Genomic DNA, 13,669 nt, shown 5'->3' with positions numbered 1-13,669 from the left:
TTACAAAACTTAAACATACACAAGTTCAAAAATGTTTTACTTTAAACAAATCATCAAAAGAGAATAGTTATTTATCAATGCTAATTTTTAAGGGCCTTGAGGGATAAAAAAAAAATATACACTAGCATCACTTATTATATTTCTGATTGTGATTCTGTACTCGACCAGCAGATAGTTTCATGAGCCCACAAAGCTCCTAGGAATTATCCCTTTGTTGAACCAATGCCCTCTATTCACACCTCCACTACTCCCTGAACATAAGGCAGGACCTGTCTTTCATTACTGGATGAAGTGATTAATCCAGTTCATCTCTCTCAACTTGCCGTAGTTACTTTCGAGCGTAATGGGCGATCTCGCAATCGCTAGTTTGTTGGCTCTGCGCTGCCGTAGCGCAAAGATGTCTGCCTCCATGGCTGCGAGACCCGCTCCTATGTAATTATAAATAACGAATTCTAAGGCAACGCAAATAAAAAAGGTTAAGAGACTGAGCTCGTAGATGATGATAAATAACATAGTTATGTATAATATATTACATTTCTGACTGTATATCCCTGTAATTATTACACACTGTAGCTTTAAGTTCAGGTAGTAGTGGAGTTGTGCATAGAGCCCATAAACTAAAGACGTTCAATGCCTCATGAGGCCTCATCTCACTATCCCTATTATCAAGGATAACTTAGTTGGTAGTTGGTAATCCTGGGTGAGATTGTACAAAATGACAGTTTAGGTCAGAGAATGGGTCAAGGGCGTAGGTTTGAATAGTCTGATGTCATTGGTCCTATGCAAAAATATGCATTGTCGTTTTTTTATGTTTGACGTGAAAATCAGGGTGTATTTTGTTTAAAGAGAAAAGCAGCATTTTTGCTACATGTGTACAAATTTTATAAGCGCTACACACACTAGATGCTGTTTATCCACATTTGAAGCATCACTGGCTCCGACAAACGTGGAATTGGACTTTTTTCAACTTTGAAAAGGTTTGCATTTGAAATTACCAGCGACTAAGACAGAAAGTAAATTTGTGCTTATTTAACAAAATATAGTCTAAATATTCATGTTATATGTGGATTTATCTGGGTTTTTTTTTCTTTTGCAAGATATACAAATGTGCAGAGGTAAACCGAGGTAAACCCACTCTTATCTTGTAAATATTCTCTCTGTATCATGAAACAAAGCAAAATAATAGATTCAAGGGACCAATGGCATAACGACACAACAATTATCTGGGTGGGCCCCATATGAAGTACAACGCTGGATTACCCATAATTCCAAGTCGTAGTGTAAAAAATAAAACACTCATATACAACGTTCTTTTAAGATCTTTATTGCGGTGTGAAACATATTTTATGAGCGTATTTTTTACCAAACGTCCAATGAACTATACACAGTTATTAACTTAGTAATTAAAAGTACCACTATTGGTGTCGTGTTTAAAAGGCTCACCATCCTGTTGAAATCTGGCATGTGTTGGGGTATAAATAAGGTCCGGTCAGTCATCTTAAAATCAGGTGAATTTTAAGAGGAATTTTTCGCACCATTACATCTGCAATCAAACGTCCTAGTCCACAATTGCGAAGGGGCCCTACAAGGTGTCAGTGTCGGGTCCCCTAAGAGGTCAGGGGCCCCTAAGCAACTGCAGTCTCTGCTTACTGATATTTATGCCATTGCAAGGGACGCCAAATAAATGTATTGTATTTACATGAGCAGTGGAACTGACACTGAGCATTTAGAATATTAATTTCACTCTACAAGTCATCTAGGCTATAGTTACTCTATTTAACCCATATCATGTATTTTATCTTGGGCTGAAACAATTCATTGGAATAATCAATTATTGAAATGTCAACAAATTTAGTAATCGATTAATCATTAACTGAAGTATAGAGACTCTAAAACATGTCTTTAGCTCACTGAGCAACCCACTTACAGCAGGAATTATACCAAAATTGTAAAAAATATATATAAACATTTTGCTTTTTAGTTTAAAAATGTTTTCATCTGTCAATATTCTCCATCCAGAACTCATCTACTGCCGCAACAAAGCTGTATTGTAAATTATAAACATGTTATTCACATCTAATTGTTGGTAGGGACATGTCCCTGTGGTCCCTATGCAAACCTGTTGAGGTTGTTATTGGCCTGCAATACTCGATACTGGCCCATTCCTCTGAAAAGGCAGTCGTTAAAGGAGAAGTTCGGTTTTTTACACTTTAAGCCCATTTTCTGTAGTGTCCAGGATGAAATCGAATGATCGACACCAAAATTTTGACAATTGCTCCTGTCTCTGCTTTTTGGCTCATGCAGAATCACCCCCTGGCTGCTTTAGAATGGCTAGCATAGAGCATGTCCGATAATGTCCTTAAAACAACCTTAAAACGTTCTTTTTTTTAAATATGCTACTCACCGTGTCGTCAGCGCTGTTCAATGACGTTCCAAAAAAAGTTTCGTAAAGAAAAAACGTTCCTGTAGTGTTTTATTTAGCATTTTGTAAATCCCATTGAGTTCTGTAGGAATAGTCAATATTCCGCTGCCACCGGAAACGGAAATGGGGCCTGTTTACACAGTTGTAGTCTTTTCGCTTCACTCTGTGTACTCCGACGTCGAGGTGCTAACGTCTCTGTTAAACACTTTAAAAAACTCTGAAAATGGAATACGAAAGGTGGATTCTTGATTCTCGACGTCGGAGTACACAGAGTGAAGCGAAAAGACTACAACTGTGTAAACAGGCCCCATTTCCGTTTCCGGTGGCAGCGGAATATTGACTATTCCTACAGAACTCAATGGGATTTACAAAATGCTAAATAAAACACTACAGGAACGTTTTTTCTTCACGAAACTTTTTTTGGAACGTCATTGAACAGCGCTGACGACACGGTGAGTAGCATATTTTAAAAAAAGAACGTTTAAGGTTGTTTTAAGGACATTATCGGACATGCTCTATGCTAGCCATTCTAAAGCAGCCAGGGGGTGATTCTAAATGAGCCAAAAAGCAGAGACAGGAGCAATTGTCAAACTTTTGGTGTCGATCATTCGATTTCATCCTGGACACTACAGAAAATGGGCTTAAAGTGTAAAAAACCGAACTTCTCCTTTAAGGGTCATTGTTGGCCCACCTTTCTGCTTTTCTTTAAAATGTGAACATTCTGGTCCTCAAACGAATGTCCTTTGTCCTTAAGGTCCAGGTGGACAGAAGAGTCTTGTCTGGAGGAGGTAGCTCGTCTGTGTTTGGCCATGCGACTTTGGGGAGGTTGTTTGGTTTTTCCAATATAAAGATCAGAGCATTCCTCAGTGCATTGAACTGCATAAACCACTCCGTTAATCTTAGGTTTGGGTTTATGATGCACTAGCCTCTGTCTAAGGGTCTTGTTTGGTTTGACATGTACTGGGATTTGTATTTGGAGAAAATCCTCTGAAGTTTTTCAGAGACTTCGGCAACATATGGGATGGAGATGTTTTTGCGTTTAATCCTCTCACTGTAATGTTCTGCTGCGTGGCTACTGGATTTCCTTGCTGATTTTCGAATTGAGAAAGCTCCCTGGATGGGAAGCGAAACGTCTTCAAACTTGGAAAACAAAGTCCAGTAGTTTCTTTTTTTTACTTTTTGGAATGACTATGACCTGGATGACCGAGAATCTCCACTAAAATGGATGTTAACTTTTCTGATCTGAAAAAGATTACAATTTCTGTCAAAACCTGTTGCCATATCTCATGGTTATTTAATGCATATTCATTATGAAGAGTTATTTAAAGAGTTTGTCCCACTTGATCTCTTCTCAGGAAGAGGAAAAGAACCAGAGAGAGAAAGCTTCAAGGTGTAAAAACACACAGCTTTCATTAACACCTTGGACACTGAACCCCTGTCTTCAAAGGTGGTGCTGGAGGGAGTGCTTAGGATATGCTGTTTCCACACATAAAACATTCGCTCATTTTATGCACAAATATAGGGTCCGGTGTGTTTATAGTCATGGTTTATGTGGCTGTTAAATTCTTTAAAATTCTGTTGATGGCAACCATGTTACTAAAAGAAATACAGGCAAAATGTTGCCACATGGTCTACATCCTGGCTGCTGGCTATATTCGTTATTTCTTTCATGTCCTTTCTTTACTCAGCTAGGCTCTTCAAACAATCTCCAAACTATCACTATGTCCTAATCCTAAACTGGAAGCAAAAATATGGAAGCCCGTTTCTGCCACATTAAACAAAAAAACATGCCAAATAGAAAGTCATGAGATTCAAGGCATAATTTCGACTTTCAAAGGCATAATTATGAGATGCGAAGTTTGAAGGCCGAGTTTCTTATAATTATGACTTTAAAAGTTGGAATTATGACTTTGTGTCTCATAATTACGATTTAAAAGTTGGAATTATGACTTTGTGTCTCATCATTATGACTTAAAGTTGGAATTATGACTTTGTTTCTCATAATTATGACTGAAAGTCGGAATTATGACTTTGTGTCTATGACTTAAAGTTGGAATTATGATTTGTGTCTCATAATTATGATTTAAAAGCTGGAATTATGACTTTGTGTCTCATCATTTTATAATTATGACTTTAAAAGTTGAAATTATGACTGTGTCTCATCATTATGATTTAAAAGCTGGAATTATGACTTTGTGTCTCATCAATATGACTTAAAGTTGGAATTATGACTTTGTGTCTCATCATTATGAGTTAAAAGCTGGAATTATGACTTTGTGTCTCATCATTATGAGTTAAAAGCTGGAATTATGACTTTGTGTCTCATAATTATGACTTTAAAAGTCGGAATTATGACTTTGTGTCTCATCATTATGACTTTAAAAGTCGGAATTATGACTTTGTGTCCCACAATTATTATTTAAAAGCTGGAATTATGACTTTGTGTCTCATCATTATGACTTAAAGTTGGAATTATGACTTTGTGTCTCATCATTATGATTTAAAAGCTGGAATTATGACTTTGGGTCTCAAAATGATGACTTTGGGTCTCGTAATTATAACTTTAAAAGTTGGAATTATGACTTTGTGTCTCAAAATGATGACTTTGGGTCTCATAATTTGGACTTTATGTCTCATAATTATGACTCTAACTTGAAATTATGACTATAAATCTCCTAATTAAAACTTTGTATCTCATGATAATGACTTTGGAAGTCGAAATTATAACTTTTTAACTCATAATTATGACTTTCTATTTGGCATTTTTTACTTTCCTGTAACGGATTTCCATAAGAAAGCCCAGGTCTTTTAAAACTCGAAAGCAATCTGCGGTTATTGTGATCCAGTTGATCCGGTCAGGTGGCAGGGCTGCTTCATCTCATCCTTATTATATCCGCCCCTAAATAAACCAGGCCTCCATACACGCTTCGCCCCCTCCACCACTGAACACACACCTTGAAGCCTCGGCTCACCTCCTAACATCCCTCCAATCAGCAGCAAACCCCGCAGCCTGAACCCACCTGTCCTCCATGGCAGCTCAGCTCCGCGCTGTGGTCTCCTCCCGGTGGTTAGCTAACGCTGTTAAAACAAATCTCCTCGGCCCTAAACTTCGTGTCCTGGATGGATCCTACCCACCGGGAGCCAGAGAGGAGTTCAACCAGAAGCACATCCCCGGAGCCTCGTTTTTCGACATAGATGACTGCTGCGCTAAGAGCTCCCAGTATGACCACATGCTGCCGACCTCCAGCGACTTCTCCCGGTATGTGGGAGACCTCGGCATCGGGAACGACCGCCCCCAGAGTGTGGTGGATGTTCCGGGTGTTCGGGCACGGCTCGGTGTCGGTGCTGGACGGAGGGTTGAAGAACTGGCTGGCTGAGGGTCACCCGGTGACCTCCGACTGCAGCAAGCCGGAGCGGAGAGACTTCCAGGCGGAGCTCAATCAGTCCTGGGTGAAGAGCTTTGAAGATGTGATGGAGAACATCAAGACCAAGAAGGTCCAGGTGTTGGACTCCAGACCTGCCGGCTGGTTCCAGGGAACCGAACCAGAAGCCAAGGAAGGTGAGCTGCGCAAGAGGGCATCACAAACAGAAAATCTTTTTTTTTTTTTTTTTTTTTTTTTTTTTTTTTTTTTTTTTTTTTTTTACAGTGTCCTGTCTGGCAAGGTGGCAATAAGAATAATTGTCTTGATGCCAAAAGGAGCCCAACAGATTTTACTTTCACAAGTGTAGCGGTATCGCAATTGCCATACCGCTCCACTTGTTTCATGTATATAAATTGCTTTATTATAATTATGCAGGGAGTTTTACAGTTCATATGGACACTGCAATGTAAGTAGAGCAGAAAAACAGAAGAAGAAGAAGGAAAAAGAAAAAGAAAAAAACAGGACAAAAGATGAAAGAAAGAGGAGATAGGAAGGAGACAATGACAAAACATTTTCAGTCTGCTTCAACACCTGTAATGAGATGGAGAAAAAAAAAAAAAAAAAAGAAAAAAGAACAGCACAACCAAAAAACATGGTACGAGATATACAATAAAGCAAACACCTTGAAACTATCACTAAAGTAATATTATTAAGTCTGACATGTACTCTGTGTTACCTGAAGATATGAATGTGGGGTTTCTGTTTGGAAGTGAATCTCTAAGTACCTGAAGCCTAGCACCTGTAGTTGTTTGTGAGGGTGAACTTGTGCATGTAAAGTTTTAACCATAGAAAAAAATGCTCAATAGTGGTTGTGGAGAGCCGGAGAGGCACACCCCCCAGAGCACTGAGTCCAGCGCCGGGAGACCCAAAGCCCCAGGCGCCCAAGGGGACCCCAGAAGCGAAGGCACCAAGGCGGGGCCAGCCCCGGAAATCAGACCCCACCAAGGCAGGAGGAGAGACAGCCACGAGGAAGCCCCCCAGCCAAACAGAAAATCTTTCTGCAATAATCTCAGTATAAATCCAGATGTTTCTTTAAAGAACTGAATACAAAGGGCCAGGCAAAAAAAAAAAAAAAAATATATATATATATATATATATATATATATATATATATATATATATATATATATATATATATATATATATATATATATATATATATATATTATAGTATATATTATAATTAAAAATAATATTAATTATATATATTATTTTTAGTTTTAATATTATGAGTATACAGTTGTAATATTACGAGAATAAAGTAATCGTACCACATCCTATTTAAGAAAGAAACCTTTGAGCTACGATCAGCAGATGATGGCCAACCAGCTCCACTAATCATCACCCTGAACTCCCTGTGACGTCATGCTGCTGGGCTAACAGATTTCCTTATTCCTGAAACCAAAGTATAACAATTTAACATGATGTTCAAAATTCCTCATTTTAATTATGACTGTGCTTCTTTTAAGAGTTCTTAGAAAAATAACACTTTATTCTCATAATGTAACAACTTTATTCTCGAAATGTTGAAACTTTATTCTCCTAATATTAGGACTTTATTCTCGTAATATTTGGACTTAATTCTCGTAATATTATGAATTTATTCTTGTAATGTTATGACTATTCTCGTAATATTAGGACTTTATTTTCATAATATTACAACTTTATTCTCACAATATTAAAACTTTATTCTCTTAATATTAGGACTTTATTTTCGCTTTATTAGGACTTTATTCTCGTAATATTACAACTTTATTCTCATAATGTTATGACTTTATTCTCATAATTTTATGACTATTCTCATAATTTTATGTCTATTCTTGTTGCGACTTTATTGCCGTAATTTTAAGACTGTATTCTCATAATAGAAAAAAAATCTCTGGCATGGCTCTAATGCTCTGTCGTAGGCTGAACAGCATTAGGAAGATCAATATTACATTTTAAGAGATGTTAAACCAGACATCACCAAAGTCGATCCTCGAGGGCCACTGTCCTGAAGGTTTTAGAGGTTTCCCTGCTCCAGCACAGCTGATTTACATTGATAGTTGATTAACAGGATTCTGTTGAACTGCAATCATCAGAATCAGTTGTGCTAAAGCAGAGAAACCTTTTAGGTAGCCAACAATCAGAGCTGGGAGTGACACTGTGCTGTTAGCCTTGCCTCTAAACGGTTGTTTCTGTTTTTTTCACAAAGGAATGTTTAAAACTTGTCTCCATAACAGTGGTGGACAAAGTACTCAAAAGTAGTACTGGAGTAAAAGTACTGATACTCATTTGAAATCTTACTCAACTAACAGGAAAGGTTAGTCAGCCAAACATCTACTCAAGTTAAAGTATTTAAGTACTCACTTTTGAAAATACTTACATGCATTTAAAAGTACTTAAGTATTCAAAAATACAAATTACATTTTCTAATATTGCTACATTTCTGTGTAATTTTCAGAGTAATGTTAAAGAACCCTCTGACTTTCAGAAACCACTTGATGTATTGATGCGTAGAACGACCTGCTACAGATACTACACCACCTGTAACCAACTATTATGATTATTATTTCTTATTTTAAAACAACGCAAAAACAAAAAAGCAGTGTCTTGATTTTTCTCAAACTATGGAACAGTTCATGATTGAATCTATTAGCAAAAGGAAACCACAACTCTGCCCGGAAAACTCATCCTACTAAGTAACTCGGCCACATGGCAACAACAACAGTTTCTCAGATTTGTGAAACGTCATGCAAATCTCTTAGACAGTGGTGTCCAAATTCATTTCTAAGGGCTGCTATCTTACATGTAGAAATTGCATTTCAGCATTTAAGGAACAAGTAACTAGCAGCTTCCTCTAAATGTAGTCTAGTAGAAAGTACAATATTTGACTGAAATGTAGTGAAAGTTATAGGTAGTCCCACAAAAAATTATTCAAGTAAAGTAAAGATACTGAAAAAAATTACTTAAGTATAGTAATCAAGTACTTTGTAACTTTCCACCACTGCTCAATACAGTGAATTACCTCACAAATGCCTCACAATCAATTGTTCCCATTGGTATAATTTCTTTTTTTTGGTCATATTATAAATCTGACGTAATTCCATCTATGTTTCTTTCATCACATCCTTACCTTCACACACATTGGTCAGTTTCGTGCTTCACCTTGTAGCACGTTTCAATGGTCGCTATTGTTCTGAACTGGGCTCTTTAATGCATGAGGGAATGTTCTCAGAGTAATACAAACAAGTTGAAAACATCTTTAAGTATTAACAGAATGTATTCCAGTTCATGTTTAACAAAATCATTGTTTCATCCATTACAGAAGATCATTTACCTCAGGCCTACTTTTGAGCTTTGCTCTTTAAAACATCAGTGGCCCGAGGTTTAGTCCTCCCACCTATTTATACTAAAGGAATTCCATCTTGGCATATTCTGCATTTAAATGGTTATCTATGATCAAAAGAAGACTTACACAAAAATCCGGTTATACCTGGGTCTGCTCAGATGTTTACAACTGCTACCTGCAGCTTCCCCCAAACCACAAAGTTTCCAAATAAGATAATAGCAGAAATGTATAGGTCATTTTACACAGATGAGAATTTTACAGAGTAAGAATTTCCCAAAATGAGGTGGATGTTAAGATGTTAAAGCATTGGAATGTCCATCTTGCTGACTTGCAAGTTTCCATGTCAACACAGGCGTGAACAGAGATATAAAACAGGAATTTGGCCAACCCAGAGTGAAACTGGCTCCAGGATGTCACTGATGTACAATAGGCAGTAAATTCAAACAGAAAATAAATTTACTTAGATCATCAGTATTAGATCATACCTTTAGGACCTTATGGAGTGTTTGTACTTACTGAGTGGAATAAAGTGCTTTCTGCATCTTTATTTTCAACAGCGTAAGATATAGAATATTTCAACTTTCTATTCTGACATTTATGCAGATATGAATGCAAAACGATCAATTGAATGGAGTCTAGTAAAAAATTATTCCACTGTAGGGGTGTAATGATTGAATGTTTACACAATGGATCAACTTCTACGGCATCGATCCAACCACATCCATCTGTGCTTGGCAAATTATTTAATATAAAATATATATATATGGATATACCAGATCTGCTCAGGTAGTCAGTTCTGCACGGACGATTATTTTTATACTATATGACTGGCTGAACGTTGCCACATTGACATAAAACCTTGGGTCGGCAGGACATCGATTATAACCTAATCGAAGCCGAGTCGAGATCATCTGTACTGTTAGTGACATCATTTCTTATGACTGATAAAGTTTTACCTGATTGATAATAAAATGGAAACATATCTGTTTATGATGGACTATGTCACTGGCATAAAGGGCAAAGCTGGATAGCTCATTAGCTAGCTGTGTTCAGTAGCTAACAGGTGTTAATAGAAAAAAATCTATGTCTTATTTAACAAGAATATGAAATTCAATATTCCTCATTCAAGAAGAATCTTATTTTACATTTGCTAGGGAGAACGGTGTTGCCAATATTACTGCCTGTTCTGGTCACACAGGATTTCACCACTTAAAGCCTACAAAAAGCTGTGAAGGTTTTTCCACACACAGTTTATTAAAAGCAAGTTGCAGACAGTTTTAAGTAACAGTATTAAGTTTAAATAAAAAGGGAGTCTAAGGGAGTCTGGCTTCTCTTCAATCAATAATCAACAACCGCTCTCACCCAGACACTGTGTAGCCTTGTTGGTGGGGGAAGGCTGAGTGAATACTAAGTAATAATAAGTAAGTAATTGAAAATAAGCACTCATGTGAAAATATTATGAAGGGATTGTATAGGAAATCGATTTTTCCAACCACAGAGTTTAGGCTCTTTTAGCTCAGTCAGTTAGCCATATAAAAGGTATAGAGGACAATCTTTTATTTCTGGGTGGATCATCTAACTAAGTGTTCGTCCTAATTGTCAATCATTCTGGAGAAATGTTTACGTAGGGTCATCCTACATGCTTGCTCCGTTAGCTATCTTTTTCTGCACATGAATCGTATCGAATCGTTCTATATGAACCAAAATCGCCCATAGTCAAATTGGAAACCATCAGTCTTGATATGAATGGGAAACTTTTTTTTTACATTTTAGGGGAATACGCCTTATGTCCAGATGGTGACGGTAATAAGACGCACATAACAATAAAAATTTTTTTTTTATCAAGCTGCGCTCAACTCAGCAGGGAAAGTGTAAATAGTGGTTTCATTTTTTTTATTTTATATCAACCTGGATCTGGCCAGAGTTGTTCAGCTTCATGATTTCTTTACAACAACTGCAAATCTCTACAACAGAAAACTTTATTTGTCAAAATATTGTGTATCAGAAAAACAATAAAGAATTAGCCTTGTGATAAATCTTAAACAATATTGCTAATATTTAAAAGGCTTATTCCATTTGTTAACTACTGAAAAATAGTTTTGATTTAATGCCTCCATATAAGCTTAAAATGTGTAAACAATCCAGCAAGAAATATTTGCATTTACATTTCCTGGTCTATTAACATATTATGATCTGGTTCTTGCAGTTTTGCCCAGCCCGGCAAAAAGAAGCGTCACAACGCTGCGGCAGCCACTAATTGAGCTCGGCCCTGCTGCGACGGGCAGCGGGAAACCCCTCCACTTAACTGGCCAAATTAAGGCAGTGCTAGTGACGGTCTAGTGGCTCCCTGAGCAAGACCCTTAACCCCTGATTGCTCCCCGGGCGCCACACAATGTTGGGCCACTGCTCCCCAAGGGGATGGGTTAAATGCAGAGAAGTAATTTCTCTCTGGGATTATTAGAGTATATAAAAAATAAATAAATAAATAACTTTGGATTCCCTTTGCAACTGCTTGTACATTTCAAAGTAGGCTAATAATTTAATTGGCAATGAAATATTCAGCGATGCTAATTGCATAGATAAACACTAGAGGTGGACTTCCTCACTTAAGGACATCCAAAATCTACTTTTTATAAGAAAAAAAGTAATGGTAATGATAGATTTTTGCTTTCCCCTCCTTACTGCACCTGGTGATGCAATGGCATGTCTTGCTGCTCACAGCCCCATCCCATTAACAATCTCAGGGAAAGCTGAAAGGTCCTATCTTTTATCAGACACTGAAGTCCCTAGAAAGTAAAGTGAAATTAGCCAGGTTTATTTGTGTCAAAATGCATCCAGGTTGTCAATAGTGCTCTCCACATGCAATTGAAAGGGGACTATATAAGTTCTCCCCCCATTCCATTGGAATTGCTAAGGAGAATTTGCAAAAACTAGCCATCTAAGTGGTTAGAGCTGGTGGAGAGATGCCCTACAAAACATGCATCTGAAATAGCATTAAAAACTTATTCCACTCTTTCTTATTTTTTAAAATTGACATTTTTTCATCCTTTTTACCCTACACCATGATAACAACACCAGCTAACCCAGTGTGTTAAAGCTGATGAAAGCCAAACAAAAGCGACTACTACTGGATTACAGAAACATCATCACTGAAAATTAATATTAGCACTTTTTTTATCTATCTTCCCTTCTCAGGTGTTCTTCCTGGACATTTCCCAGGAGCGATCAACATACCCTTTACATGTTTCCTGGATTCCTCCGGAAAGTATCACAACACTGATACTTTGGGAAAACTCTTCAAGGAGGCTGGAGTGGACCTGAAAAAGCCGCTCTGGGCTTCCTGCAGTTTGGGAATCACAGCGTGTCATGTCGTTCTGGCTGCTCAGCGGCTTGGACTCTCTGATGTGGCTCTGTATGATGGATCCTGGACAGAATTCTTTCAAAGAGCCCCTCCAGAGTACATCATTTCAGAGGGGGGTGGAAAGAAGGTTTAATGTTTTCCTGGCTTCTCTCTGGACTGTACTTTGAATGCACCACCAAAACTTAATTTTGTCATTTTATAAGAAGTTTAGTTGGCAAATAAGATGATTTATGGCTGAAATATCTTACTTCGAGTGGATAATATCTAATTATCTTATTTTAAGGGCAAAATAATTAATTCCTTTGCAGAAGTAAGTAATATAAGTTCATCAAGTCATTAGTTATTAAGGGTAGTATTTTTCATATCAACTTGTATGGCATCCTGTTCTTTATCAACAGGGTTCAATGTGAAATTGGCCTACCCTTTTCAGCTGATATAGCATCACCTCTTCCCAAAAGAATGTGAGAAGTGGTGCTGTGTTTTGCTGGAAAGATGTAGGCATGTCAGAATGACATTGATACATGTTTAGGTGAAGGAAAACCAGCAAATAGGCTTAATTTCTACATGGAAATAAGATGATTCTCAATGGCGCTGCTGCAGAATTTTTTATTTTTTTGCCAAGAGTATCACAGCTCTTGTTACTCTAAATGGTGTGTAATTTCTTAAAGTAGTAAAATAAATGTAAGCAAATGTGTTCAATCTGTTGTTTTCCTCTTTATCAAGCATGACCACATATGCCATTCTGAATGACTAGGAGGAAGGAATTAGCATGAATCCCAAAGCACTTCTCTAACCCATTCCCTATTTGGGAGTGTTGGCCTCTGAGCAGGTTGCAAGTACCTGGTTTGAATCCCACTGCCTCCACTCTAGGTTCCTGACCTTTACCCTTAACCCCTGTCCCTTAACCTTTTGATTGGGCCGCATAATGGCAGCTCACAGCTCCCCAAGGGCATGGGTTAAATGCAGAGGTAAATTTCTCCAATGTGAGATCAATAAAGTTGAATTATAAAAGTTACAATTATAAGCAGTCTACGCACATATTACCAGTAAAACAATTCCATTCCCAGGATATTTTATGTTCGAAAAGTTTGAATTTAAACCTGAGCTGCAGTTTAATTGCAGCTCCTCCAGGG

The 13,669-nt window shown here is 37.5% G+C and overlaps 1 pseudogene; it reads left to right on the top strand.

Moving 5' to 3' along the window:
* The first annotated feature begins 5,279 nt into the window (after nucleotides 1-5,279).
* On the top strand, nucleotides 5,280-13,013 carry LOC119771466 (annotated as a pseudogene).
* Nucleotides 13,014-13,669: the final 656 nt, after the last annotated feature.

The sequence above is a fragment of the Cyprinodon tularosa genome, unplaced genomic scaffold (assembly GCF_016077235.1).
Source record: "Cyprinodon tularosa strain WSP-4 unplaced genomic scaffold, ASM1607723v1 ctg118, whole genome shotgun sequence".
Lineage (NCBI taxonomy): Eukaryota > Metazoa > Chordata > Actinopteri > Cyprinodontiformes > Cyprinodontidae > Cyprinodon > Cyprinodon tularosa.
The sequence above is the reverse complement of the archived record's forward strand: the minus strand, read 5'-3'. Positions and strand labels throughout refer to the sequence as shown.